Source organism: Budorcas taxicolor, chromosome 2 (assembly GCF_023091745.1).
Source record: "Budorcas taxicolor isolate Tak-1 chromosome 2, Takin1.1, whole genome shotgun sequence".
Classification (NCBI taxonomy): domain Eukaryota; kingdom Metazoa; phylum Chordata; class Mammalia; order Artiodactyla; family Bovidae; genus Budorcas; species Budorcas taxicolor.
This window is the reverse complement of record NC_068911.1, coordinates 24,483,712-24,510,953: the sequence shown is the minus strand read 5'-3', so window position 1 is coordinate 24,510,953 and position 27,242 is coordinate 24,483,712.

Below are 27,242 nucleotides of genomic sequence, written 5' to 3'. Positions count from 1 at the left end.
CTCCCTCCTGTGCCCCACCTCATTCCATGCCCTAGGCTGATACATATGTATACTCTTGGCTGATTCACATTGTTGTAGGCAGAAACCAACAAGACATTGTAAAGCAATTATCGTCCAAACAAAAATTAAAAAAAAAAAAATCAGGCTTCCCCTCAAAAAATCAGTGGAACATGTAATGAAAGTATATGAGTCAAAATTCAATTATTTGAAAAAAGGTTAAAAATTTATAAATTTAAATGAAAAAAAAATTTTAAGTCATGAACTTTGCTTTATCTTCCTGGCTTATTTATTAACCCTTCCCCTTCCCAGTGCTAGGGGGTGGAAATCTCATGAACTAAAACAGAATATATTCAAGAAAGACAAGTATTTGAGAAGAATTGCAGCAAATTTGCAAATATTTATTGGCTTGTGCAGATTCAATAGCTAAATCACTTAATGAATTTTTCCTTTTTCTCTCATGAACACTTTCTAAATGACTCAAGATGCTGTCATTGGTAACTCACATGGAGTCTGGCTATTTTTAATTATTGGATCAGAATTCAGAGAGACAAGTAAATACATATGCAAGTGTTTGTGTATTCATTCAAATTTTCATTTAAAATTTCAGAATCAATAGCAAATAAACACATTAACTCTTTTGCCCTAGGGAGTATATTTCTACTTTCAATATTGGTGGTGGATGCTTAGGCACTAAGTTGCGTCCAACTCTTGTGACCCCCTGGACTGTATAGCCTGTCAGGCTCCTCTGTCCGTGGGATTCTCCAGGCAAGGATACTGCAGTGGGTTGCCATGTCCTTCTCCAGGGGATCTTCCCAACCCAGAGATTGAACCTGCATCTCCTGCATTGGCAGGCAGATTCTTTACCACTGAGCCACCAGGGAAGTCCATTTTCAGTAATAAATTACTACAATTACTGTGCATTTTTGAGCTGAGTAAGGTAACGCAGAATCAAATTTTGTTATTTTTCTATTCATGAAACAACAGTTAATGTAATGAACTAAGGGCAAAGTCATCTTTGAAACTGTATTATCAGAGAAGAAATATGTAATTAAATTAACTTTTAACCCAAGAAGTCTCTGCAGTGGTGATCTGACATTGATTAAAGTTGTATTAAAACCACAAAGTGTTTGCACAAACTGTTTCAGAAGAGAGAAAAAGTTGTAACCATGCATCTAGGTGTATCTGCCCTTCCTGAAGTCGCAGTGCCTTTCAGAAATGCATGTCTTTACCCCTGTCCCAGAACTGATTTTCAGGTGTGCACAGTTTCAATTATTAATCAGTATGGAATCACGGGAAACAAATCCTTTCTTAGATGCACTCATCTTAACCACTAATATCGTCCTTGTCTTTAGTACATTCAAACATCAACTTTTCACCTCATTGTCATCTACCTTTGGATCCACATACATTTCTGATATTTTTTGAGACCAGAAAAGCCTAAGGAAGAAGAAAGCCCAGAAAATAAATAATTACTTTGTTTTCTCCATGTGTACTTGTGATTTGTCAGCAATTTCTCATTTTTCCATGACCTGAGTTTAGTTTTCCCTTAGTAACTTTTTCTTCATACTTTTAATATGTGCTGCATTTTATCACAGAAAATGCTGCTTTTCAATGAATTCCAATCTCTTCTTTGAAAGCTCTCAGAAATGTTTAGCCTTGTGTGAACAAAAGAACAAAAACCACCTAGAACAAATCTGAAACTGTTAATACCTGAACACTGTTCTCCACAAAGAAATAAACAAGTGTTTTAGAACAAGAAAATAATAACATATTAAAAATAAGATTGGGAGTCGCAAAAGAATCAAGCAATAAAGTTAGAAGACACTTTTTAGCTCCGGAAAGCAAACATAAGTTGTGGATAATTTGTATGTGCTCAAACAAATTAGTTAGTGCACTTTCAGGGTGAAAGGCAGATTGCTCTGTTTAAAGATGTTTCTTTTTATCTAGACAGACATCTTGATGCCAAATCCAAGTGGAAGATATCTAAAAGTTACATTATGTGTCCACTATAATTATATCATCTCCGTAGTTTGAATAATTCTGACTTTGTATATTTACATAAAAAGTTTCACTGGAAATCCAGAACCACAACTAAATTTGTTCCAAAGGTCAGTGGTATTGACGGGTAAGAAGCAAAGTCAGGTGAATCATCTGGAGAACAGAGCAGAAACTATTTTAAAATAAACACCAGTTTAAACTGTTTTGACTATGCATTTGGTTTGCATGAGTAAACATGATATTGTTTCATAAGACAATTTTAAAATGACATGGAAAAGAAAACAGCCTTCCAAATAAACAGCTTAATGTCCATTTTGTAGTCCTGAAATAAAAGGACGAAGATTTTAAAAAGAGAAGAATCAATAAAAACATATTTGTGAGGAGATGAGAGTACCCACCTTTTGCTTAAATAGTGTATTGATTGAATATTGGCTTTGATTACTGCATTCAGCCTTTGAAACAGTTCCATCCACAGCCCTGACGCTGACTTCCCATGTCATGTCAGGGCTGAGTCACCAGAATCTGGCGGTGGAATTTTACTAGTAAGGTTTGTGCCACCCCATTTCAGCGTGGACCACAGCAGAATGTGGGAGACATTTCAGGGCCTCAGGCAGAACAGGGTTAGGATAAGCATGGTCGCGGTAAGCTGACGTGCTGGTGATAACTCGCATTCTAAGATGCAACTTCAGAGGCAGATGTTATTGAATGGTAAAAAAAAAAAAAAAAAAAGATATTTCCCTTGATATGAAATTAACCCTCAGCCCTCATTACTATGCATAAAATAGATAACAAATGAGAACCCACTGTGTAGCACAGGGAACTCTACTCAGTGCTCTGTGGTGATTTAAATGGGAAGAAATCCAGAAATGAGGGGGTTATGTACACGTATAGCTGATTCACTTCGTTGTGTGGTAGAAATGAACACAAAATTGTAAAGCATCTATACTCCATTAAAAAAAAAAAACTGATTAGATACAAGGCACTTGTGTAGGCTCTAAGGTTGCAAGCATTGGATAAGCAATCAAAACCTGTCCTCGTGGAGCTCAATGTCTAGTGGGGAGAAAGAGAAAACTGGGGATTAATAAATCCATAAACAAAGGAAACTGCAGAGATATATGTCATTAAGTGCTGTGAACAAAACGAGAGTGAAACGATTTAGGGAATTTCTGGCGATGATACACTGTTTGTAAAGATGGCTAAGGGTATCTCTCTAAGAAGGTGGCATTTGAACAACAGCCTGAGAGTGCAGGAGCTCCATGTGTGCCAGAGACGAGGGGACACTTGTGGAAGCGTGTTCTCAGGAGAGGGAACAGGACCTGCAAAGACCCTGAGGCAGGAGCGCAGTGAGGAAGCCTGTCTGGGGCCAGTGAGTGGGAGCAGGACTGACTCCTCAGTCCACAGGGCTAGCAGGTTATTTATTGTGATGACTGTGACTCCTGCTCCAAGTGACAGGAAGGCTTTTCAGGGGGGTGGTAAAGAGAGGTTTTTGTCGACATAGTGTGAACAGCCATTAGATTTACATTTAACCTCCTATTCTATCACACTGAGGATTTGTTTTTAAGTTTCCAATATAATATTAATGCTTCTTAGGTGGTGCAATGGTAAAGAATCCACTTGCCAGTGCAAGAGATACAAGAGACACAAGTTCGATTCCTGGGTCAGGAAAATCCCCTGGAGAAGGAAATGGCAACCCACTCCAGTATTCTTGTCTGGAGAATCCCATGGACAGAGGAGCCTGGGGGGCTACGGTCCATGGGGTCGCAAAGAGTCGGACATAACTGAGCATATTGTCAAATGAAAGAAAGCATTAGAAATGCCCAGGGGTCCAGTGGCAGCTGGAGAATGAGATGCTGACTGTCTCATGAATATGAAACCATCTTAGGAAATGATACAGTTTCTCTAGTATATAAATCCTTCTATAACCATCGGTTCAGTTCAGGTCAGTTGCTCAGTCATGTCCAACTCTTTGCGACCCCATGAATCGCAGCATGCCAGGCCTCCCTATCCATCAGCAACTCCCGGAGTTTACCCAAACTCATGTCCATTGAGTTGGTGATGCCATCCAGCCATCTCATCCTCTGACGTCCCCTTCTCCTGCCCCCAACCCCTCCCAGCATCAGAGTCTTTTTCAATGAGTTAACTCTTCGCATGAGGTGGCCAAAGTATTGGAGTTTCAATTTCAGCATCAGTCTCTCCAAACACCCAGGACTGATCTCCTTTAGGATGGACTGGTTGGATCTCCTTGCAGTCCAAGGGACTCTCAAGAGTCTTCTCCAACACCACACTTCAAAAACATCAATTCTTCAGTGCTCAGCTTTCTTCACAGTCCAACTCTCACATCCATACATGACTACTGGAAAAACCATAGCCTTGACTAGACAGACCTTTGTTGGCAAAGTAATATCTCTGCTTTTTAATATGCTATCTAGGTTGGTCATAACTTTCCTTCCAAGGAGTAAGCGTCTTTTAATTTCATGGCTGCAATCACCATCTGCAGTGATTTTGGAGCCCCGAAAAATAGGCACTTTCCGACTTTCAAATATTTCTTGTGTATGTATTCTTTCTGTTGTAAAGAATGTAAGACAGTAACAGCACACTGTATTGATCATTAGAAAATATGTGTTTTACAGAAAGTCATTTTCAAAAAGCAGATAAACACTCAGCCAAGATCATTAAAATGATTTATTTTTAAACTCCTTCCTTAGAGTAGGTCACTGCAGTCAATAAATGTGTTTTCCATCCTTTTCAGCACAATTATAGTTTTGCTGTTTAATACTTACAGCGTGGGCCTCTTGTCAATCTTATTTTTGGGGTTTTGATTTTTATTTTATTTTTGGCTATGCTGGGTCTTCTTGCTGCACTCGTGCTGTGTCTAGCTGCTGCGACAGGGGGCTGCTCTCTAGCTGCCGTGCGTGTGAGGGCTTCTCGTTGCGGTGGCTTCTTCTTTGTTGTTGTGGAGCATGCTGTGGGCTCTTGGTGCACGGGTTTCAATAGTTGTAGCGCTCAGGCTTAGCTGACCGCAGCATGTGGGATCTTCCCAGACCAGGGATTGAACCCACGTCCCCTGCATTGACAGATGGATGCTTACCCAGAGGACCACCAGGGAAGTCCCACTTGTTAGTCTTGACATTTGACACTGTGCCCCTGGATCTTGGCGTGTTGGTTTTAGGCTCACAAACGCTTCACGTGTGTCTCACTGGAAATAAAGCTGTGATGATTATCAGTCTACATACTCCTGAGAAACAGTCATCAGAAACATTAGTCTAGTTTTTATTGATGTAAGCACACTATTTCTCACAGTGAACTATAGTAGGCTCTGGAATGTCTCTGTCATCCTCGATGCTTGTGGAGAACAAGTTTTCCTTTGTTTTGTATCCCCTGACTCAACGCAGGTGTGATGGAAGCCTCCTTGTTGCAGAGGGGTGGTCTGCACTTGGGCAGCCCCCTCCCCTCGGGAGGTGGAGATGCTCGCGATGCCTGGAGAACTCTGATGTTCCACTTAGTCCCTGAATGAGAGAGAGAGCATCTGTGCAGGGGCAGGAGCCAGGGGGCAGGACAGGCTAATCCAGGCTTACCTAACCAGAGCTGGGGACCTGACTGCAGCAGGAGCTCCGGATGTCATTTTGTAAAAAGGAGACAGACATTCTTACCTGAGGGCAGACAACGCGGGACACAGGCACTCATTGCTTCTCCTTTTCATCTCATGCCTTCGGTCCCACGGCTGGGTGACCTCAGTGCCCAGGCCCCGCTGAGGCTGTAAACACTGGTGTTTGGTGGACGTGATTCAGTGCCTCCCTTTGCCTTGTGGTTGCTCATTCAAAGTGAGTTAGTTACTCAGTTGTGTCCAACTCTTTGGAGCCCTGTAACCTGCCAGGCTCCTCTCTCCATCCCATTTCCCAGGCAAGAATACTGGAGCGGATTCCCGTTCCCTTCTCCAGGGGATCTTCCCGATCCAGTGCTCAAACTCATGTCTCCTGCTTGGCAGGCAAATCCTTTACCACTGAGCCACCTGGAAGTCTGAACTGCTCCTTAGGTGAGAGCAAAGCCAGGGAGTGGAGGCTGGCCCCACAGTCATCGGAGAAAACAATGCGCTTCTGCTTCATCAGGGAAGGCACCTCAGGTTCATCTCCTCCAAGTGTGTTTCACTGGAAATAAAGCTGTGATGATTATCCGTCTACTTACTCCTGAGAAACAGTCATCAGAAACATTAGTCTAGTTTTGATTGATGTAAACACACTATTTTTCACAGTGAACCATAGTAGGCGCTGAAATGTTTCTGTCACCCTCGATGCTTGAGGAGAACAAGTTTTCCTTTTTTTTCTGTATTAAATTACTAGTCCTGAGTAAGCAAGTCTAATCTTTTTTTTTGTTTCCTTGACACACCTGGGTAAATAATTCAAATGTAATCCTTTCTTCTAAGTCATAAGAAATTGTCAATTGTCTAATATGTGCTTAACTGACTTTGTGCTTAAGATCACTAACAGTGAGACTAAAAATGATAATAATGAAAACAGCCATTATTTCTGCTGCTGATGAATATTTAATAGTAAGTACAGAGCTGAACCTCTACTATTCTCTAGCCATTTATGTAACATGAACCAAAATATTTCCATTTTAGATCCCACTACATTGTATTATAATTGTGGAAATTGTCACAGCTCCCCACTCTACACTTTAGGAATGTGTTGTAACAGATTTTTGTAAGTCAAGATATTTAAGTCAAGCAAGTTGTTTCCACTTGGAAAAATAACCAGGCTCATCCTGCTGCAAACCCTCAGGAAGCATCTCAGTGGGCTTTTTAGTTGGCAGACTAACATGACAAAAAGAGAGCTAATTACATGAGAAAAATAATGACCACTTTTGTCAGCCATAGCATACATAGTTTTCTTGCAATAAAATGATGATTATAGTCCTTATTTATCTGAAGTTTTTAAATGTTGTGTTACAATAATATTTTCCTTCAGGACATTTCAGTATCTTGCAACATTTCTTTGCAATCATATAACATTACTCAATATTCTAACTTCGTAAAAATGGACTCAATATTTTTTTCTTAAAACTTATTTTGAAATTTATTTGGCTGCCCTAGCTCTTAGTTGCAGCATGTGGAATCTTTCACCTTCGTTGCAGCATGCAAGTTCTTTAGCTGTGGCACGTGGGATTGAACCCACACCCCCTTCATTGGGAGCATGGAGTCTTAGCCACTGGGCCACCAGGGAAGTCCTTGGACTCAGTATTTTTGATTCATCCAATTGCCACTTCCCTTCCTTTTATGATACATTTGGTCTTGTGCTTGAGCATTTACTACTTGAAATAAATTCACTATGGTTCCAATTTTTATGTACTTTTCTCCACTGCAACATGTTATCTTAGATTCCATCTGGTTTAGGTCATGGAGATGAGAGTGAGGCATGAAGTGTGTGTGGAGCTAACAGTACCATCAGTCCCAGTTTTCCCAAACATGAATTTAGAAGTACCCTTCACTCCTCCGTCTCTGAGTCACTCTGTCCTGTGGGACACACCAAGCACAGCTGATCAAATAGAGCTTTACTGTTTTCCTTCAATCTGTCATTGTTAATGGACTTCCCTGGTGGCTCAGATGGTAAAGAATCTGCCTGAAATGCTACAGACCTGAGTTTGATCCCTGGGTTGGGAAGATCCCCTGGAGGGGGGCATGGTAACCCACTCCAGTATTCTTACCCGGAGAATCCGAATGGACAGGGGAGCCTGGAGGGCTACAGTCCATGGGGTCTCACAGAGTCAGACACGACTGAGCAACTAAGCACAGCACAGCATGTCATTGTTGACAGAGCAATTACAGGCCTCCCCTAGTGGCTCAGTGGATAAAAAATCCGCCTGCAATGCAGGAACCACAGGAGACGCGGGTTTGATCCCTGATCAGGAAGATCCCCTGGAGGAGGAAATGGCAACCTTCAGGGAACGTTTAATTTTAAGAAATCCTATATGTTTCTGTTTCTCAAAGGCCCTCTATTCCCTATCAGTTCCTGGAAACCAGGAACGAGCAGAGCTGCACGCAGTTCTCAGGACTGAGGTCATGAGACAGAGCGCACATGTGGGTTTCTTTCAGTAACCTTTTCCTTTTCTGTAAAACTACTTAGTTGTGTTCCTATTTCTCAAGACACGGATTGTCTTCTGGCCCTGTGACATTGCTATTCCCCTAGTTACTGTTGTTATGGCCCTATGATGATTGTTATTTCCTTAGTTACTATAGTTATGAGTCTGGTTTCAGTGTTTTTGCTGAACTTTATTTTCTGCCTAAAGCTTCCTTGTATAACAATATATAAGCACATGCTGCCTAATATAAAGCACCCTCGTTTCAGTCAAGACTTGGGTCCCCCGTGTCCTTCTTTTCATCACTTTCTCTTCATTGACTCTCGTCCCTGGGTCCCGGTCTGCAAAGACCATAACAGCAACCCATTCTGGTATTCTCACCTGGAGAGTCTCATGGACAGAGGAGCCTGGCTGGCTACAGTCTGTGGGATCACAAAGAGTAGGACATGACTAAAGCACGTACCCATGCATATGACAATTACCCTTCAGTACTTCAGTGAAACAGTTTAAGGAACAGTAACTACCAGTAATCTAGATATTTCCATTGTACTCCTATAAAAGTAACAGGAAATACTTTTTTTAAAAAATTGGGTCTTATATTCACTTTGTTTCTGTTCAGTTGCTAAGTTGTGTCCCACTCTTTGTGATCCCATGGACTGACTGCTGCCTTTTCATACTGTTCATGGGGTTTGCCAGGCAAGAATATTGGAGTAGGTTGCCATTTTCTTCTCCAGCGGACCACATTTTGTCAGAACTCTTCCCTATGACCTGCCTGTCTTGGGTACCCCTGCATGGCATGGCTCATAGCTTTATTGAGTTATTGCAGGCTGCATAGAATCTGCCTGCAACGCAGGAGACATTGTCCTGCCCGTTTGCCAGGACAAGGCTTTAATGTATAAAATAGATAACTAAAGAGAACCTACTATGTAGCACAAGAAACTCTCTACTCAGTGCTCTGTGGTGACTTAAATGGGAAGGAAATCCAAAAGAGAGGGGATATATGCATACATGTGGCTGATTCACTTTGCTGTACAGCAGAAACTAACACAACAGTGGAAAGAAACTAACTATACTCCAATGAAAGAAAGTAAAGAAAAATAATGAGACGGTTCCAATTCTGTTCAAAGGTATTAGAATGAGCACAGCTCAGTTAGAGATACATGAATCTTCCAAAGCCTTGTGAAGTACTCAAACCATAATTCATGAATGAGAAAATGATGAATAAGATGGATGTTAGCTAAGCCTGCCGTGGTAATCATTTCACAACACATATCAATCAAAACTGTCATGCTGTTATGCCTTAAACTTATACAGTGATGTACATCAATTATTTCTCAATAAAGCTGGAAAAGTAATAAAATAAATTCTTAAATTAAAAAATAAAAAATTAGGTCTTATTGGAGCCATTTAGATCAGCCCCCTGAGAAGCCTTCTGTCTTCAGGGGGTCTTCCTTCAAACACCAACCTCCCCTCCTGAAGTTTCAGTGTTTCCTCAGTTCCTATGTGCAAAACTCAAAGCCTCTGAGATGGTACACAGAAGTGCTCCTAATCTGAACCTTGTAAATCGCCCTCACCTTCTCTTATACCCAAACACTTCTTCGCCTTAGGTATATAGAGTCATTTGTGATTATTTCTGTTCATCTTTTCTGCACACATTGTTCTTTCCTGACTGCCTGGAAAACTCCCAACATCCTCTAAGAGGTAATCTAAGTGTTAATGTCTCTAAGTTGAATCCTATTCAGGATTGAGCACCTCCCCTGAAAGGTTTTCTTCTGGACCCTGGACCCGCTTTCCCTGCACTGAGGCCTGGCCCAGCCTGGCGACCTGCTATGCTGAAGCCCCATAATGAGCTGTATGTGCTGTGAATAATTTGTATCATAAATACTTTGTTTAATTATTCCATAATCATAATTATGTATCTGACATATTACAAATCATAATTTGTATCGGACACCACTGAGTGACTGAACAAGGACTCACAAGCAAATCTTTGACAGTTGCTATTGCAGGGAATGGCCACAAGACTACACATTTTTCTCAAGCCCAATTGTGAGTACCTGGGAAATGAAAGCTTTGGAGAGTTTTAATTCAGGGCTGTAATTTAATGTGGAATGTACCTGAATGAAAACCCAAAAGCTTTTGGGTTTTTCCTGAGTATTCTTTTTTAAATTAACCTTTACTTCTTATTGTCTTCCCTGGTGGCTCAGATAGTAAAGTGTCTGCCTGTAATGTGGGAGACCCAGGTTCAATCCCTGGGTTGGGAAGATCCCCTGGAGAAGGAAATGGCAACCCACTCCAGTGTTCTTGCCTGGAGAATTCACTTTGCTTCGCTTTGCTTTACTTCTTATTATAGTAACACTGATAGGCAACGTGCTGTCGGTGGCAGGTGAACAGAATATATTTTCTATTTTGCTGTAATATTATTTCTGCTTTCTCGCCATTGTGCCCTGATTAAATTCTAGAGACATAACTTCAGTTTCTTTTTAATTTGCCGTCTAAGCCACTGGGGAAGCCCCTCATCGCATTAGCAGAACAAAAATAATAGCAGAACAAAAATAATAGCACCAAAGCCAACTTTTTTACTTTCCTCTTTCACTTTCATCAAGAGGCTCTTTAGTTCTTCTTCACTTTCTGCCACAATGGTGGTGTCATCTGCATATCTGAGGTTATTGATATTTTTCCCGGCAATCTTGATTCCAGTTTGTGCTTTATCCAGCTCAGTATTTCTCATGATGTACTCTGCATAGAAGTTTAATAAGCAGGGTGACAATACAGCCTTGATGTACTCCTTTCCCGATTTGAAACTAGTCTGTTGTTCCATGTCCAGTTCTAATAAACTGGACACAATAAAATATGGAAAATTCTTAAAGAGATGGAAATACCAGACTACTTGACCTGCCTCCTGAGAAATCTGTATGCAGGTCAAGAAGCAACAGTTAGAACTGGACAAGGCTGTATATTGTCACCCAAATTGAGAAAGACACATGTATCCCATTGTTCACTGCTCTCTCTCTTAATGAGACGCTTGGGGCAAGTTATCTGGGAGATCGATGTCTGCAGGATGCACGCAGAGTGTCATGGGCACTGCAGGAAGGCTTGGCTGGAACTGGGGCGTCTGCCTCTGTGTGGTCCAGCTGCACAGGTGAGAGTGGGAGGGAGGCCCCACTTCCAGGTCACCTGGGCTTTTCCAGAGCTGCTATGTCCCCCATCACGTGGCAGCCACTTCTGCCCGACAAAGGTCCCAAGGGGAGGCAGAGGAAGTGGCCAGTTCCGTATCAGGAAAAGAGTACATCAAGGCTGTACGTCGTCATCCTGCTTATTTAACTTCTGCGCAGAGTATATCACTGAAATGCTGGGCGGGATGAATCACAAGCTGGAATCAAGGTTGCCAGGAGAAATATCAATAACCTTAGATATGCAGATGACATCACCTTTATGGCAGAAAGTGAAGAGGAACTAAGGAGCCTCTTGATAAGGGTGAAACAGGTGAGTGAAAAAGCTGGCTTAAAATTCAACATTCAAAAACTGAAGATCATGGCACCTGGTCCCATCACGTCATGGGAAACAGATGGGGAAACAATGGAAATAGTGACAGACTTTATTTGGGGGGCTCCAAACTCACTGCAGATGGTGACTGCAGCAAGGGAATTAAAATACACTTGCTCCTTGGAAGAAAAGTTATGACCAACCTAGACAGCATATTACTTTGTTGACATTACTTTGTCAACAAATATCCATCTAGTCAAAGCTATGGTTTTCTAGTAGTCATGTATGGATGTGAGAGTTGGACCATAAAGACTATAAAGAAAACAGCACTGAAGAATAGATGCTTTGAAACTGGGGTGTTGGAGAAGACTCTTGAGAGTCCCTTGGACTGCAAGGAGATCCAACCAGTCCATCCTAAAAGAAATCAATCCTGAATATTCATTGGAAGGACTGATGCTGAAGCTGAAACTGCAATACTTTGGCCACCTGATGTGAAGAACTGACTCACTGGAAAAGACCCTGGTGCTGTGAAAGAGTGAAGGCGGGAGGAGAAGGGGATGACAAAGGATGAGATGGTTGGGTGCCATCACTGACTCAATGGACATGAGTTTGAGTAAGCTCTGGGTGTTGGTGATGGACAGGGAGGCCTGGCGTTCTGCAGTCCATGGGGTTGCAAAGAGTCAGACATGACTGAGAGACTGAACTGAACTGAACTATTGTGATCCACACAGTCAAAGGCTTTGGCATAGTCAATAAAGCAGAAATAGATGTTTTTCTGGAACTTTCTTGCTTTTTCTCTGATCCATCAGATGTTGGCAATTCGATCTCTTGTTCCTCTGCCTTTTCTAAATCCAGTTTGAACATCTGGAAGTTCACGTTCACCTACTGTTGAAGCCTGGCTTGGAAAATTTTGAGCATTACTCCGCTAGCCTGTGATACGAGTACAATTGTGTGGTAGTTTGAACATTCTTTGGCATTGCCCTTCTTTAGGACTGGAATGAAAGCTGACCTTTTCCAGTGCTATGGCCACTGCTGTGTTTTCCAAATTCGCTGGCATATTGAGTGCAGTACTTTCACAGCATCATCTTTTAGAATCTGAAATAGCTCAACTGGAATTCCATCACCTCCCCTAGTGATGCTTCCTAAGGCCCATTTGACTTCACACTCCAGGATGTCTGGCTCTAGGTGACTGATCACACCATCGTGGTCATCTGGGTCATGAAGATCTTTTTTTGTACAGTTCTTCTGTGTATTCTTGCCACCTCTTCTTAATATCTTCTGCTTCTGTTAGGTCCCTACCATTTCTATCCTTTATTGTGCCCATCTTTGCATGAAATATTCCCTTGGTATCTCAGATTTTCTTTAAGAGATCTCTATTTCTTCAAGAAAATTTGTTGAAGAGATCATGTAGGCCCGATCAGCTCCCGGGGACCAATTTCCTCATTTAGTGTTGTTTTGATAGGACCGAGTGAGAGTCCATCATTCACTTGGAGCACATCTTGAAGCTTTAATCTGTCGGTAAGGATTTTGCTGTTTATTGGCGTTGCCTATTCTAGGTGGTGCTGCAGTGCTCATTGGGGTGCACGTGTCTTTTGAATGATGGATTTCTCGGGATCTAGGACCAGATGGGTAATGTTAGATCCTAGACCTAGCCTCTCTCGATAGTTTATTTTCAGGCATTTGGAGACTGTCAATTATCCTGTGTGCTCCCAGACTACCTTCCCACCTACTGTGTAGGGGGCTGTTTTTACTCAAGGCTGTCTCCCACATTTATCGCTTGTAGATTCGTGAGGATGCCCAATCTGAAGGGTGGGTTTTGTTTTCTGGTTGTCATTTTTGATTGGCATTCCTGCAGTAATTAGGGAGGCAGAGCATCTTGGCCTGTGGTGGAGATTTGGGTTTTGTATTGTTTTGTTTATTCCTTAAAGGACATGCGGAAAATTTCCCTTTGCTTTTGGCTTCCTAAAAGTCCATTGTGTTTGGAATTTCTTTCTGCAGAGCCCACCCCAGGAAATGGCCCCAGGGTAGCTGTCATTAACAACACCCCAGGACATTTGAATGTTGGCTTAAAACTCAACATTCAAAAAACGAAGATTATGATATCTGGTCCCATGACTTCATGGCAAATAGATGGAGAAATAATGGAAACAGTGACAGACTTTATTTTCTTGAGCTCCAAAATCACTGTAGATGATGACTGCAGCCATGAAATTAAAAGACACTTGCTCCCTGGAATAAAAGTTCTAACAAATCTAGACAGCTTATTAAAAAGCAGAGACATTACTTTCCTGACAAAGGCCTGTCTCGTCAAAGCTATGGTTTTTCCAATAGTCATGTATGGACGTGAGAGGTGGACCATAAAGATGGCTGAACACCAAAGAATTGATGTTTTTGAACTGTGGTGTTGGAGAAGACTCTTGAGAGTCTCTTAGACTGCAAAGAGATCCAACCAGTCAATCCTAAAGGAAATCAGTCCTGAATATTCATTGGAATATTGATATTGGACTGATGCACTGATGCACTGGACTGATGCTGAAGCTAAAACTCCAATACTTTGGCCACCTGATGCAAAGACCTGACTCATTGAAAAAGACCCTGATCTGGGAAAGATTGAAGTCAGGAGAAGGAGACGACAGAGGATGAAATGGTTGGATGGCATCACCAACTCAATGGACATGAGTTTGAGCAAGCTCCAGGAGAGAGTGAAGGACAGGGATGCCTGGCGTGCTGCAGTCCATGGGGTCTCAAAGAGTTGGACAAAGCTGAGCGACTGAACAACAAGGACATTTGAAGTAGAAGTGCCATTAAGCACAGGTGGTGCTGTTGTCATTACAGGAAGTCTCCACAAGGTGGCGGCAGTACTTTCCCCTGCCGGCCTCTGGTTCCTCAGACAACCAAAGACTTAGGGAAAGTGGGCTTCCTGGGCTGTGAATTGGAGTGGAATGTGCCAGAGCAAAATACCTGCAGCCTTGTGTCTCACTGCTTCTTCCCCCTAAAGCTCCACACACCCGACCCCCAGACATCCCAACTGGGACCACAGCACCCAGCTGAGGGTACCTAGGTGCTAGAAGGCTGCACTCTCAGGAAGAAGGCTTGAGCTGGGAACCCCAGCGCGAGGAGATGTGCAGGCTAGGTGACTATTGCCTCCACGAGCCTCCAGGCTTTGATCCCACTCAGGACTCTGGTCCCAGCCAAGACAAGCCAATAGTTGTGATTTTCAAGGGGCTCAGAAATAATAATAATAACTACAAAGGGGCTCGATGAAGGGCACCTTGCCAGGCTGTCTGGACCCCACCCCAGTCCAGCCTTCGGACTCAAGCCTACTCAGGCTCCTGGGATGCTACAGAAACCCAAATGAGGGAGGCTGGAAGGAATAAAGTTGGCACCGATTCTCTCCCCTTTCCTCTGACTTCATGCCAATGCTGTGTAGGAGTAGAGTCAATCTGCCGCCCTCTGCTTGTTGTCAGTGTAGGTATGACGTATCCCTGGAGTGTCTCTCGTCTTTTGGGGTTCTTTGGCCATAGAGTGTATTACAGAAGGTCGAGCAAAGTGCTGAGCATCTGGTCCTTGTGGGTTATCTATCTCACATACACTGTTCTGTGCATATGAGGAAGGAAGGGAGAAAATAGTCTATGTGGAGTGTCTAAGTCTTAGAGATGCATGTTTCCATGTTTATAGGTGAGAGATAGAGATTTCTGTATGGGGAAGGGAGGAAGGAAGGAAGGAAGCTGATAATCCTTGTGGATTACTATTACAGACACAGATTTCTGTGTCTATATTAGTCCCAACCTCCTAGTTTATCCCAGGTGCTTCACTTTTTCTTGAACTCTTGGTTTGAATTTGAATTCTCAGTCTGTCTTTGGGTTGTAAGTTCTTTCTTTTGTTTCACTTTTTTGATTTTGCCTAGAAGGGACATCTTATGTTACTGCCTTCCTTTGTTTGGCTGAATTCCTTTAAGGTATGATCCTTCTAGATCTATCCCTGTGGCTACCAGTGGCACAATTTCCTCACTCACTTCACTTTTGGTTTTATGGCTAACAGTCCGTCGTATATGTGTAGCACGTATATGTGTAGCACGTCTTATTTAAGCTTAATGTGTCAGTGAAGATTTTGCTGTCTCTCTGTGTCAGCTGTTGTGAGTAGCACTGCAGTGCTAGTTGGGGTGCATGTGTCTTTTTGAATGATGGATTTCTCTGGATCTAGGCCCAAACATGGGAATATCAGATCCTAGACCTACCCTCTCTTGATGGTGTATTTTCAGGCATTCAGAGACTGTCCATTATACTGGATGTTGTCAGAGTGCCTTCCCACCTACTGTGTAGGGGCATTCCCTTTCCTCAGGCTCTCTTGCCTCTAGTATAGCCTCTTGAGGATGCTCTGATGGGACTTGATTTCTCGTTTTCATTTTGATTGGCATTCCTGAAGTAAATTGGAATGCTGAGCATCTTGTCCTGTGGTGGACGTTTGGGTCTTTGTTTTTTCCATGAACGATGTGAGGAAAATTTACCTGTGGCTGTTGGCTTCCTGAAAGCTGGTTGTGTTTCAAATTTATTTCTGCAATTCCTCCCCCAGGACATGTCCTGAGGATAGCTGTCATTAACTGACCCCAACGCTTGAGAAATAGAGGTGCCAGTAAGTGCCATGAAATTAAAAGACGCTTACTCCTTGGAAGGAAAGTTATGAGCAACCTAGATAGCATATTCAAAAGCAGAGACATTACTTTGCCGACTAAGGTCCGTCTAGTCAAGGCTATGGTTTTTCCTGTGGTCATGTATGGATGTGAGTTGGACTGTGAAGAAGGCTGAGCCCTGAAGAATTGATGCTTTTGAACTGTGGTGTTGGAGAAGACTCTTGAGAGTCCCTTGGACTGCAAGGAGATCCAACCAGTCCATTCTGAAGGAGATCAGCCCTGGGATTTCTTTGGAAGGAATGATGCTAAAGCTGAAGCTCCAGTGCTTTGGCCACCTCATGCGAAGAGTTGACTCATTGGAAAAGACTTTGATGCTAGGAGGGATTGGGGGCAGGAGGAGAAGGGGACGACCCAGGATGAGATGGCTGGAATGCATCACCGACTCGATGGACGTGGGTCTGAGTGAACTCCGGGAGATGATGGTGGACAGGGAGGCCTGGCGTGCTGCGATTCATGGGGTCGCAAAGAGTGGGACACGACAGAGCGACTGAACTGAACTGTAAGCGCCAGAGGTGCAGTTGTAGTTACAGAAAGTGTCCACAAGGTGGCAGCACTTCCCCGGGGCCACCCCTGGTTCCTTGGGCAACCAGCGCCTTAGAGCAACTTGGCTTCCTGGGCTGTGAATTGAAGTGGAATGTGCCTAAACAACAGTTTAAGGGATTGTGTCTCACTTCTTCCCCCTAAATCTTCACCTTTCCTCTCCAGATTCATTCCAACCGGGGCCACAACACCCTGCTGATCGGCCTAGGAAGCTGAACTCTCAAGAAGGAAGCGTGAGTTGGGAACCCCAGCACCAGAGGTCCTGGGGGCTAGGTAACATTTCCAAGGTCCTGGAAGATAGAGGGTCAGATCCCCAGCCTTTGGGAGCATTAGGGACTCTGGTCTCAGTCAGGGAGACCAGACAGAAGAGGTTTAAGAGGGGTCTCAGTTAAGGGCTCTTTGCTTAGCTGTCTCAACTTCACCTCAATCCAGCAATGGGACCCAAGCCTGCTCAGGCTTCAGGGACGGAATAGCAGTGCAAGTTAGGAAGGTTGGATGGAATAAACAAGGCAATGTTTTTATTTTCTTTAATGTCATGCCTATGCTATGTTGGAGTATATTAATTTTGCGGTTTTCTGTTTGTCGTTAAGTGTACAGCTGCCTGATTCATTTATGAAATATACATAGAGCATATCTGTTCTGTTTGTATTCTTTTGCCATAAAGGTTTTTGCAGAAGGTGAGCATAGTTCCCTGTGCTGACCATCAGGTCCTTGTGGAGCATCTAGTACAGACACAAATTTCTGTGTATGTGTTATTCCCAACCTCCTAATTAATTCGTTGCCCTGTCCTTTATTTTTTTTTTAAATTCTCGGAATCAATTTGTGTGTTGTAATTTACTTCCTTTGTATCTCTTTTTAAATTTTGCCTAGAAGGGACATCATATACTGTTGTCTTCCCCTGGCTGATTTGGCTTAGAATGTGATCCTTCAGCATCCATTTCTATGGCTACAAGTGGAATAATTTCATAATTTCAGTGCCAGCTTTTCATTGCTGAATAATAGTCCCTTGCCTGTAAGTACCAACTCTTTTTTGAGCTTTAATCTATCAGTGGGCATTTGGCTCGGTCCGTGTCTTAGCTCTTGTAAGCAGTGCTGAAGTGAACGTTGAGGTGCATGTGACTTTTCGAATAATGGCTTTCTCAGGATATAGGCTGAGATGTGGGAATGTCAGATCCTAGGGTTAGCTCTCTTGAAAAAAATCTTTTTCTGCGGTGCAGCGGCTGTCAGCTCAGCAGCTGTTGCCAGTGTTCATTCTGCCGAACATGTGGGTGGTTTCCCATTCCTCCCTGCTCCTTCCCATATATATTGACTTATGAAAATGGCCTTTCTGACTAGTGGGATTTGATTTCTTGTTGTCGTTTTGATTAGCACTCCTCCTGCAATAATTAGGGATGCTGAGCATCTTGTCTTGTGGTGATTAGGGTATTTTTCCTTTCATTTTTTTTCTTTAAGGCATGTGTGGAAATTTTACGTTTCGATTGGCATCTTGCAAGTTGGGTGTGTTCGCAACTTTTTTCTCTTATACCCCGGAACCTTACTTGAGGCAAGCTGTCATTGACAGCAGCTCCCCGCCCCGCCCCCCGCGCCCCGCCCCGCGCCCCGCCCCCCGCGCCCCGCCCCGCGCCCCGCCCCCCCCCCCCCCCGCGCCCCCTTGTGAATTGGAGGTGCCAGTAAACGCCTTTGGTCAAGTTGTAGTTGCAAAACATGTCCACAAGGTGGCAGCACTTTTCCATGGCCACTCCAGTTCCTAGGGCAAACGGAGCATTAGGGAAAGGTGGCTAGGGTTATGAAAGAGAGTGGAATGTACCTGAGTGAACATTTAAGGGGTTGTGTCTCACTACTTATTCCCCTTAAAGCATCACACACACGCGGCTTCCAGACTAATCCCAACGGGAGCCACAGCACCTTGCTGACTGTGCTTCAGTGCCTAAGGAGTCTGTACTCTCTGGAAGGAGGCTTTAGCTAGGAGTCTCCAACACCAGGAGACTGGAGGTTAGATGGCTATTGCCCCCAAGGTCTTTGAGGACTTGATCCCACTCGGGTCTGTGGTCCCAACCAGATCACAGCAGACTGTATAGGCTTAAAAAGGGCTCAACGAACACCTTGACGGGCTGCCTCAAAAATACAGCACTCTAGCCTGGAGACCCAAGCCTGCACAGGCTCCAGGATGGATCACACCCCAAGTCAGGGAGATGGGAGGGAATAAAGCAGGCATTGCTTTTCTTTCTTTTTCTTTAACACCATGCTGCTGCTATGTTGGAGTATAGCTGATTTGCAGTGCTGTGCCTGTCCTCAGTTTACAGCTACCGATTCAAGTAAAACATATCCATGGTTTATCTCTATTGCAGTTTTGAACTGTTTACCGTAGAAGGTCGAGAAGAGTGCCAAGCATCAGGTCCTTGTGAACTATGTATCTCAGATACACTTTTCTGTGTACATAAAGAAGGAAGTTAGGAGATAATTTTTGTGGATTATCTCTTAGAGACACAGACTTCTGTCTTTAAAGATACGGATTGCTGTCTATATATGGAAGGTAGAAAGGGAGAAAGGGGATAATCACTGTAGATTGTCTATTACAGTGCAGATTTCTTGTGTATTTAGACACGGACATCCTAATTCATTCCTAGGCCATCACTTACATTTCTCTGGAATCCTTCCTGTGGATTCTCAGAATTCAAACTCTGAGAATTCAAAGATTGTAAGTTTGTTGCCTTATACATCTACTTTTATTTTGCCTGGAAGGTACCTCATAAACCGTGGTCTTCCTCTGCCTGGCAGACTTCCCTTAGTGTGTGATCCTTCAAGGATCATCCCTGTGGCTACTACTGCCATAACTACCTAATTTCAGTGATGGTTTTTTATGAGTGAGAAACAGTCTACTGTATATATGTACCACAGCTTGTTTCAGCTTTAATCCCTCATTGGAGATTTTGCTGGTAGTGTATCTCGGCTATCAGAAGCAGTGTTGAAGCTTTATTGGGCTGTCTGTGCCTTTTGAGCAATGATTTTCTCCGGATAAAGACCAAGGTATGGGAATGTCAGATCCTAGTTTTAATCTCTCTGAGAGGTTTTTTTTCAGGCTTTCAGAAACTGTCCGTTATATTGACTGTTGCCAATGTGTATTTCCAGAGACAGCTTAGGGGGATTCTTTTTCCTCCAGGCTCTCTCCCACATTTATCGGTTGTAGATTAGTGATGATGACCACTATGACTGGTGGGATTTGATTTCCCATTGTTGTTTAGGGATCCTTAGTATCTTGTCCTGTTGTGGAGGTTTGATTTTGTTTTGGCTTTTTTTTTCCCCCTAAAAGGTTGTCAGGAGAATTTGTCTTTAACAATTGGGTTATTGAAAGTCGGCTGTGTTTGGAATTTATTTTTCCATTATTTTTCCAGTGTCCTGGGGCAGAACATTCTCTGAGGCGAGTCATTAACAGAAATCCAGCCCTCCTGATTTGAGTTGCCAGTGAACACCCGAGAAAATGTTGTAGTTACAGAAAATGTCCACAAGGTGGCAGCATTACTCAGGCCTACCTTTGGTTCCTGGTGTAACAAAAACCTTAGGGAAAGTTTGCTTCTTGGGCCGTGAAATAGGGAGGAGTGTGCCTGCTGCTGCTGCTGCTGCTGCTAAGTCGCTTCAGTCGTGTCCGACTCTGTGCGACCCCCTAGACGGCAGCCCACCAGGCTCCCTCGTCCCTGGGATTCTCCAGGCAAGAACACTGGAGTGGGTTGCCATTTCCTTCTCCAAGGCACGAAAGTGAAAAGTGAAAGTAAAGTCGCACAGTCGTGTCCGACCCCTCAGCGACCCCATGAACTGCAGCCTTCCAGGCTCTGCCGTCCATGGGATTTTCCAGGCAAGAGTACTGGAGTGGGGTGCCATTGCCTTCTCCAGGAGTGTGCCTGAGCTAACCCCAAAGGGCTTGAGTCTCAGTCATCTTTCCCCCTAAAGCATCATACAAACAGCCCGCCCTGGCTAATCTTTCCAGGACCACAGTACACTGCTGAGGGTGCTTAGGTGCTAGTGCTAGGAGGCTGCACTCTCAGGAACAAGGCTTGAGCTGGGATCCCCAGCACCAGAAGAGGTTGAGGCCAGCCGAACCTTACCTTCAAATCCCTTGAGGCCCTTGATGCCATTCGGGACTCTGGTCCCAGCCAGGACTTAGGAAACAGTATTAAAAGTGTCAACCAAGGGCACCCCGCCAGGCTGTATCAACCACCCCAGTTCAGCAGTGGGACCCAAGCCTGTCCAGGCTCCAGGGACATGATAGCATCCCAAGTCAGGGGGGTCGGAGATAAGAGGGTAGGCAGTGCTTTTCTCTCCTTTCCCTACCATCTTGTCGATGCTGCGGTGCAGTACACTCGATTTGCCATCTTGAGGTTGTTGTCAGCGTGCAGCTTCCTGACTCAGGTGTACATATTTATGGGGTGGGGTAGCACTATTTTTTTTGGCCATAGGAGGATGAGAAGAGTGCTGACCATCAGATCCTTCTGAATGTATATCTATCTCAGTGTATATATAGAAAAATCTTAGAAGATAATTATTGTGGATTATCTGTTAGAGTTACAGATTTCTGTGCATCTGTGCAAGGAAGGAAGTTCCCAAAGACCATGGTCTCAGGCTAATTTCAGGGATTTAATCTGCTGCACCTGGGGTGCAAGAGCGAATTCTTTTCCTCTTCTTCTATCGCATAGCCCCTGGTGTTCTGCTTTGGTTTTGGACCCAGCTCAGCTTGTATGCTGCCCTCTGGTGTCTGCTCTCTGCCCAGACAAGAGGGGGTGAAGGGCAAGACTTATTAGGGCTCACTTGCTCAGTCAGGCTGGCATATGGTAGCCACAATCGGGACTTACGGGCAGTGCCTGCAGCTGGAGAGACCTACTGGATGTTACTATAGTCTGAGGTGTGTCGCGCACTCTCCCAGAGGAACTGGCCCTGCATCGTGGGTCCTGAGGAAGAGCCAAGCTGGTTAAGCTCCCAGCACGTGTTGCACAGTGACCTGTGCCTGCTCACAGCTTGGTGGCAGCGCCACCTCTGGAGTCAAGCCCGCAGGGGCAGCGTTTTGCCCGCTGCCTCACGTGCTCTCCCTGGCTTTGGCAGTGGCTAGTGGCTTACACTTTCCCCTCTGGAATCATAAACTGAAGTCCTTACATAAGCATAACGTGAGTGATAACTAATGTAAAATGAATAATGTGCTATTATTCTTCGCAAGAGTTGGACACGACTGAGCAGCTTTCACTTCATGATGATGTCGATTATTCTTCCTGTCTGATAACTTTGCTTTCAAAGAATTACATTACCATACATTGTGCCCTTCTTATTCTCTTTTAACTGGAGAAACTGCATTTGTCTATCATCACAAATAAGCAGGGTTTTTTAAATATAATATTTCTGGTATTATATTATGAATATGACTGTTATACTATATGCCAAGAACATTTATGATTCATTCATTAATGTATAGGCAAGGTTATGTGAAGAAATCATATGGTTTACTTTAGGCTACCATAAAGCAATCATATTTCTGCTTCTTCATTATCAATGCATAAATCATTATACCTGTAATGATATAAATAAAATTTTCTTTTTGATATCATTTTTTTCATTTTTGATGTCTAGCATTAGTAATACATATAACACCTACACTATTTTGTATCATGTAAGATAATATTGGTGTTTGTTCTGACAGACCATCTTGTAAACAGATGGTATAAACTTGAAGTATTGATAAACACAGTATGGCAACTCACTCCGGTTTTCTTACCTGGAAAATTCCATGAACAGAAGAGCCCGACAGACTACTGTCCATGGGGTGGCAAAGAGTTGGACATAACTGAGTAACTAAGCATGCCTGAGATAGCACACATCCACAAAATATACATAAATCTATTATAGCAACAGCAACTGGCGGACCATCTTATAAACAGATGATGTAAACGGAGAGTATTAATAAATATAGTATAGTACTATAAATGTGTTTCCTCTTCCTTATGCTTTTAAAAGTTCTTTCTCTAGCTTACTTTATTGTAAGAATATAGCATACAGTAAATATAACACAAAAAATGTCTTAATAGACATTTTTGTCATCTTTAAGGTTTCCGATCAGCAGTAGGCTAATAGTAGTTAAGTTTTAGGGGATTCAAAAGTTATACACAGACTTTAAACTGTGCAAGAGTCAAATGTATGTTAAAGTTCAAGAAGATACCATTTAGAAAGAGAAAACAATGAATACAAAGGTCCTGAAGTAGAAGCGCCCTGGGCATGCTTGGTGAACAAAAGACGGCCGGAGCATGGTGATCAAGAGAAAGAAGGGTGGTAGTAGATGAAGCTGGAGAGGTGAGTAAGAGCCAGAATATGTAGGAACTGGCTCTTCATACTCATTGCTCATTAGAATCGGTAGAAGTGCTTTAAAAAATACATATGTCTAGGTCCCCTCTCTTCAAGAAACTGATTTAATTAGAGTTAGGTGGGACTGAGACAAAGGTGTTGTGAAAACATCTTTGGGGATTCCAATGGATATCCAAGGTTTGGACTTTCTAATGTTGAGTAACTGTCAGAGAAACTGGAGTAGGAAGACACATGTGAAAGATTATGTGTAGAAACAGAGAATTAATGAAGGCTAACCCCAGTGAGCTAAAGAATCATTTCCAAAGAATTGTTCTTTCAAGAACATTTGCCCACAGAGAACTCTGAGCAGTCTTAATTGCTAGACCTCCTAAGAACATAAAAGCATCCTCTGCCGAGAAAACTTAACCCAAGAGACACCAACTAATAAAATGTCAAGACAATCCATCTTTCAAGTAAGCTAATGTGTATTGAATTTCTAACATGTGTCAGACATTGTGTGCTTGGCACTTCTTTATAGGATCTCATTTTATCTTCACAACAATTTCACTTTACCTATGAAGTAGATCCATCTTAAAGATGATAATACTCATCTTGGAGAGATTAACTGTCTTACATAATGCCACGCGTTAAGCGGCAGAGTGGAAATGTGAACTCATGTCTCTCTGATTCCAAAACCTCTGTGATTGTCACCCTGAGCTGTATGCAAGATCTGGTTTGCTAAGGTTACAAAGCCTTAGCTGAAAGCAAAAGTGAAGATCTAAAGAGCCTCGTGATGAAAGTGAAAGAGCAGAGTGAAAAAGCTGGCTTAAAATTCAACATTCATAAAACTAAGATCATGGCATCTGGTCCCATCACTTCACGGCAAATAGATGGGGAAACAATGGAAACAGTGACAGACTTTATTTTTGGGGGCTCCCAAATCACTGCAGATGGTAACTGCAGCCATGAAATTAAAAGATGCTTGCTCCTCGGAAGAAAGGTTATGACCAACTCAGACAGCATATTAAAAAGCAGAGATATCAGGGTGGGTGGGGGAAAAAAAAAAAGCAGAGATATTAGTTTGCCAACAAAGGTCTGTCTAGTCAAAGCTATGGTTTTTTCCAGTAGTCATGTATGGATGTGAGAGTTGGACTATAGAGAAAGCTGAGAACTGAAAAATTGATGCTTTTGAACTGTGGTGTTGGAGGAGACTCTTGAGAGTCCCTTGTACAGCAAGGAGATCCAACCAGTCCATCCTAAAGGAAATCAGTCCTAATATTCATTGGAAGGACCAAAACTCCAATACTTTGGCCACCTGATGCAAAGAACGGACTAATTTGAAAAAACCCTGATGCTGGGTAAGATTGAAAGGCAGGAGGAGAAGGGGACGACAGAGGATGAGATGGCTGGATGGCATCACCAACTCAATGGACATGAATTTGAGTAAACTCCAGGAGTTGGTGATGGACAGGGAGGTCTGGCGTGCTGCAGTCCATGGGGTCACAAAGAGTCAGACACAACTGAGCGACTGAACTGAAGGTTACAAAATGGTCAATCTTATTTTTTTTCAAAACACTGCTTCTCCAGGAAAATTCTCTTGAGTTTCTTATGAAAACCTCCAGATATAGAATGAATCTAAGACACTCTTGTTAAGTGATCATTGTGATAGTCATTATCCAACTATCTGTACCTCCCCATGAAGTGATAGAAAATGCAATCTAGTTAAGTGACAAGTTCTAGGGTAAAGCACATAATTTCTCCCTATAACACATCTGCTAGCAATCTTTCAAATAACAGCTGTTCCATCAGCCAATTCACAGGAGAACTGTGATGGACAAGTAGTAAGAGCAAAAAAATAAAGGAATTTTTGGTTTTTTATCGATGACTGAGTTCTGTGGGATTGTTATACAGCATAGCACACTTTATCATTTATCCTGATACAAATTTGATCCTCTATCTGTGTTTTATATGGATGACAAATTACCAGTTCTTTTTATGTAGGACACATACCCTAAAGCATGTGTGTGTGTTTTATTTTGTTGCCAAATCTACATGAAGTTTAAAACTCCAAGTCCTTTAGTGGAAAGCATTCCTTGAGATATTTTTTCAGTATTAAAAAATCAGTTGTCAAGGCAGTTGAGTAGAAGATTAATAAAAGCCACATTCAGACCACAAATCCTTCCTTGGACAGAAAACGTACATATGAACCAAACAAGGATAAAAGGAAAGTCTCCAAAAGAAGAACCTACACATATTAATGTTCCAGTGGGAGAACTACATCAATTTATTTAGCAACTATTGACAAAGTTACTGGATTTCAGGTATTGTTCAGAGTTCTAGAGATAGAATAGTGGACAGAACAGACAAAGATTCTTCTTTTCATGGTGTTTATATTACAGTGGAGTGAGGGAAGATAATGGCATGGATTCAAAAACATTTAATTGTGCCAGTATAAACTTTTATTTCTCATATGGTCTGAATAAAGGAGAAATGTGGAAAGCCAACAACTGCATTCTTGCCTCAATATTTAGGGTTAATTATGAAGCAATACATGTGGTAATGTAACCTACATCTTTTTGGGCCCTGAGATGCAGGTCATTAATTTGTCTTAAACTCTTAAATACAGGTTTTTTATTTCCCTTCACGGGAAACAACAGTTCTTTCTTCTTCTAGCTGCACCTGGCCATTCTCCTGCAGAAAGAAGTAGAATTGAGGTTTTGATCCTACATCTGGCATCTAGGGTTGCCTTCATCCGCTTAGGCACCTCTGAAGATATGAGTGCGGTTTAAGGGGAGATTCCTCCATGAGAATCTACTCTGGGTTCTCTCTAGTGTATTTGTAATCTAGGTTATAATGTTGTTCATTGCTGATTGCCTATTCCTTATTTCTTCCTGTTGCTGTCATTCAGTCACCAGCAACAACGTCTGACTCTCTGTGGCCACATGGACTGCAGCTCACCAGGCTTTCCTGTCTCTCACCATCTCCCGAAGTTTCCCAAGTTCATGTCCGTTGACCAGGTGATGCCATCGAACCATTTCATCCTCTGTTGCCCTCCTCTCCTTTTGCATTCAATCTTTCCCAGGATCAGCTTCTTTCCCAATGAGTTGGCTGTTCGCATCAGGTGGCCAAAGTATTGGAGCTTCAGCTTCAGCATCAGTTCTTCCAATGAGTATTCAGGGTTGACTTTCTTTACAGTTGACTGGTTTGATCTCCTTGCTGTCCAGGGGACTCTCAAGAGTCTTCTCCAGCACCACAGTTTGAAAGCATCAATTCTTCAGTGCTCTGCCATCTTTATTGTCCTGCTCTCACATCCATACATGACTGCTGGAAGGCCCATAGACTTGAATTTATGGACCTTTGTTGGAAAAGTGATCTTTGCTTTTTAACACACTGCCTAGGTTTGCGATGGGGTTCCTGCCAAGAAGAATCGTCTTCTAATTTCATGGCTGAGTCACCACCTGCATGATTTTAGAGCCCAAGAAAAGGAAATCTCTCACTGCTTCCACCTTTTCCCCTTCTGTTTGCCATGATGTGATAGGACCAAATGCGTGATCTTAGTTTTCTTAATATTTAGTTTTAAGCCAGCTCTTTCACTCTCCTCCTTCACCCTCATCAAGAGTCTCTTTAGTTCCTCTTAGCTTTCTGCCATTAGAGTGGTATCACCCACATATCTGAGGTTGTTGATATTTCTCCTGGAAGTCTTGATTCCATCTTTTAAATAACTTATTTCTTCTAGGCCCTTGTTAAACATTTCTTCTGTATTTTCATTTTGTTTAACTTACTGTGTTTGTGGTCTCCTTTCTGCAGGCTGGAAAGCTCATAGTTTATCTAATTTGTGGGGTTTGCCCCCCATAGGTAGGGTTGGACTAGTGCATTTTGAACAATACTCATTGGGGGAACTTGTGTCTGTATTCTGGTGGATAGAGTTGGATCTTGCCTCTCTGAAAGTCAATGCTGTGTCCAGTAATGTGTTTTGGGTTGTCTATGTGCTTGGTATTGCTCTGGGCAGGCTGTCTGCTGATGGGCAGGGTTGTGTTCCTGTTTTGCTGAAGGATCGGCATCAGGCATCTGAGCTTGCTGGACTTTGGGTGGCATCTGGTCTTATTGCTGAAATGGAGGCCTTTGGGACAGCTCTTGC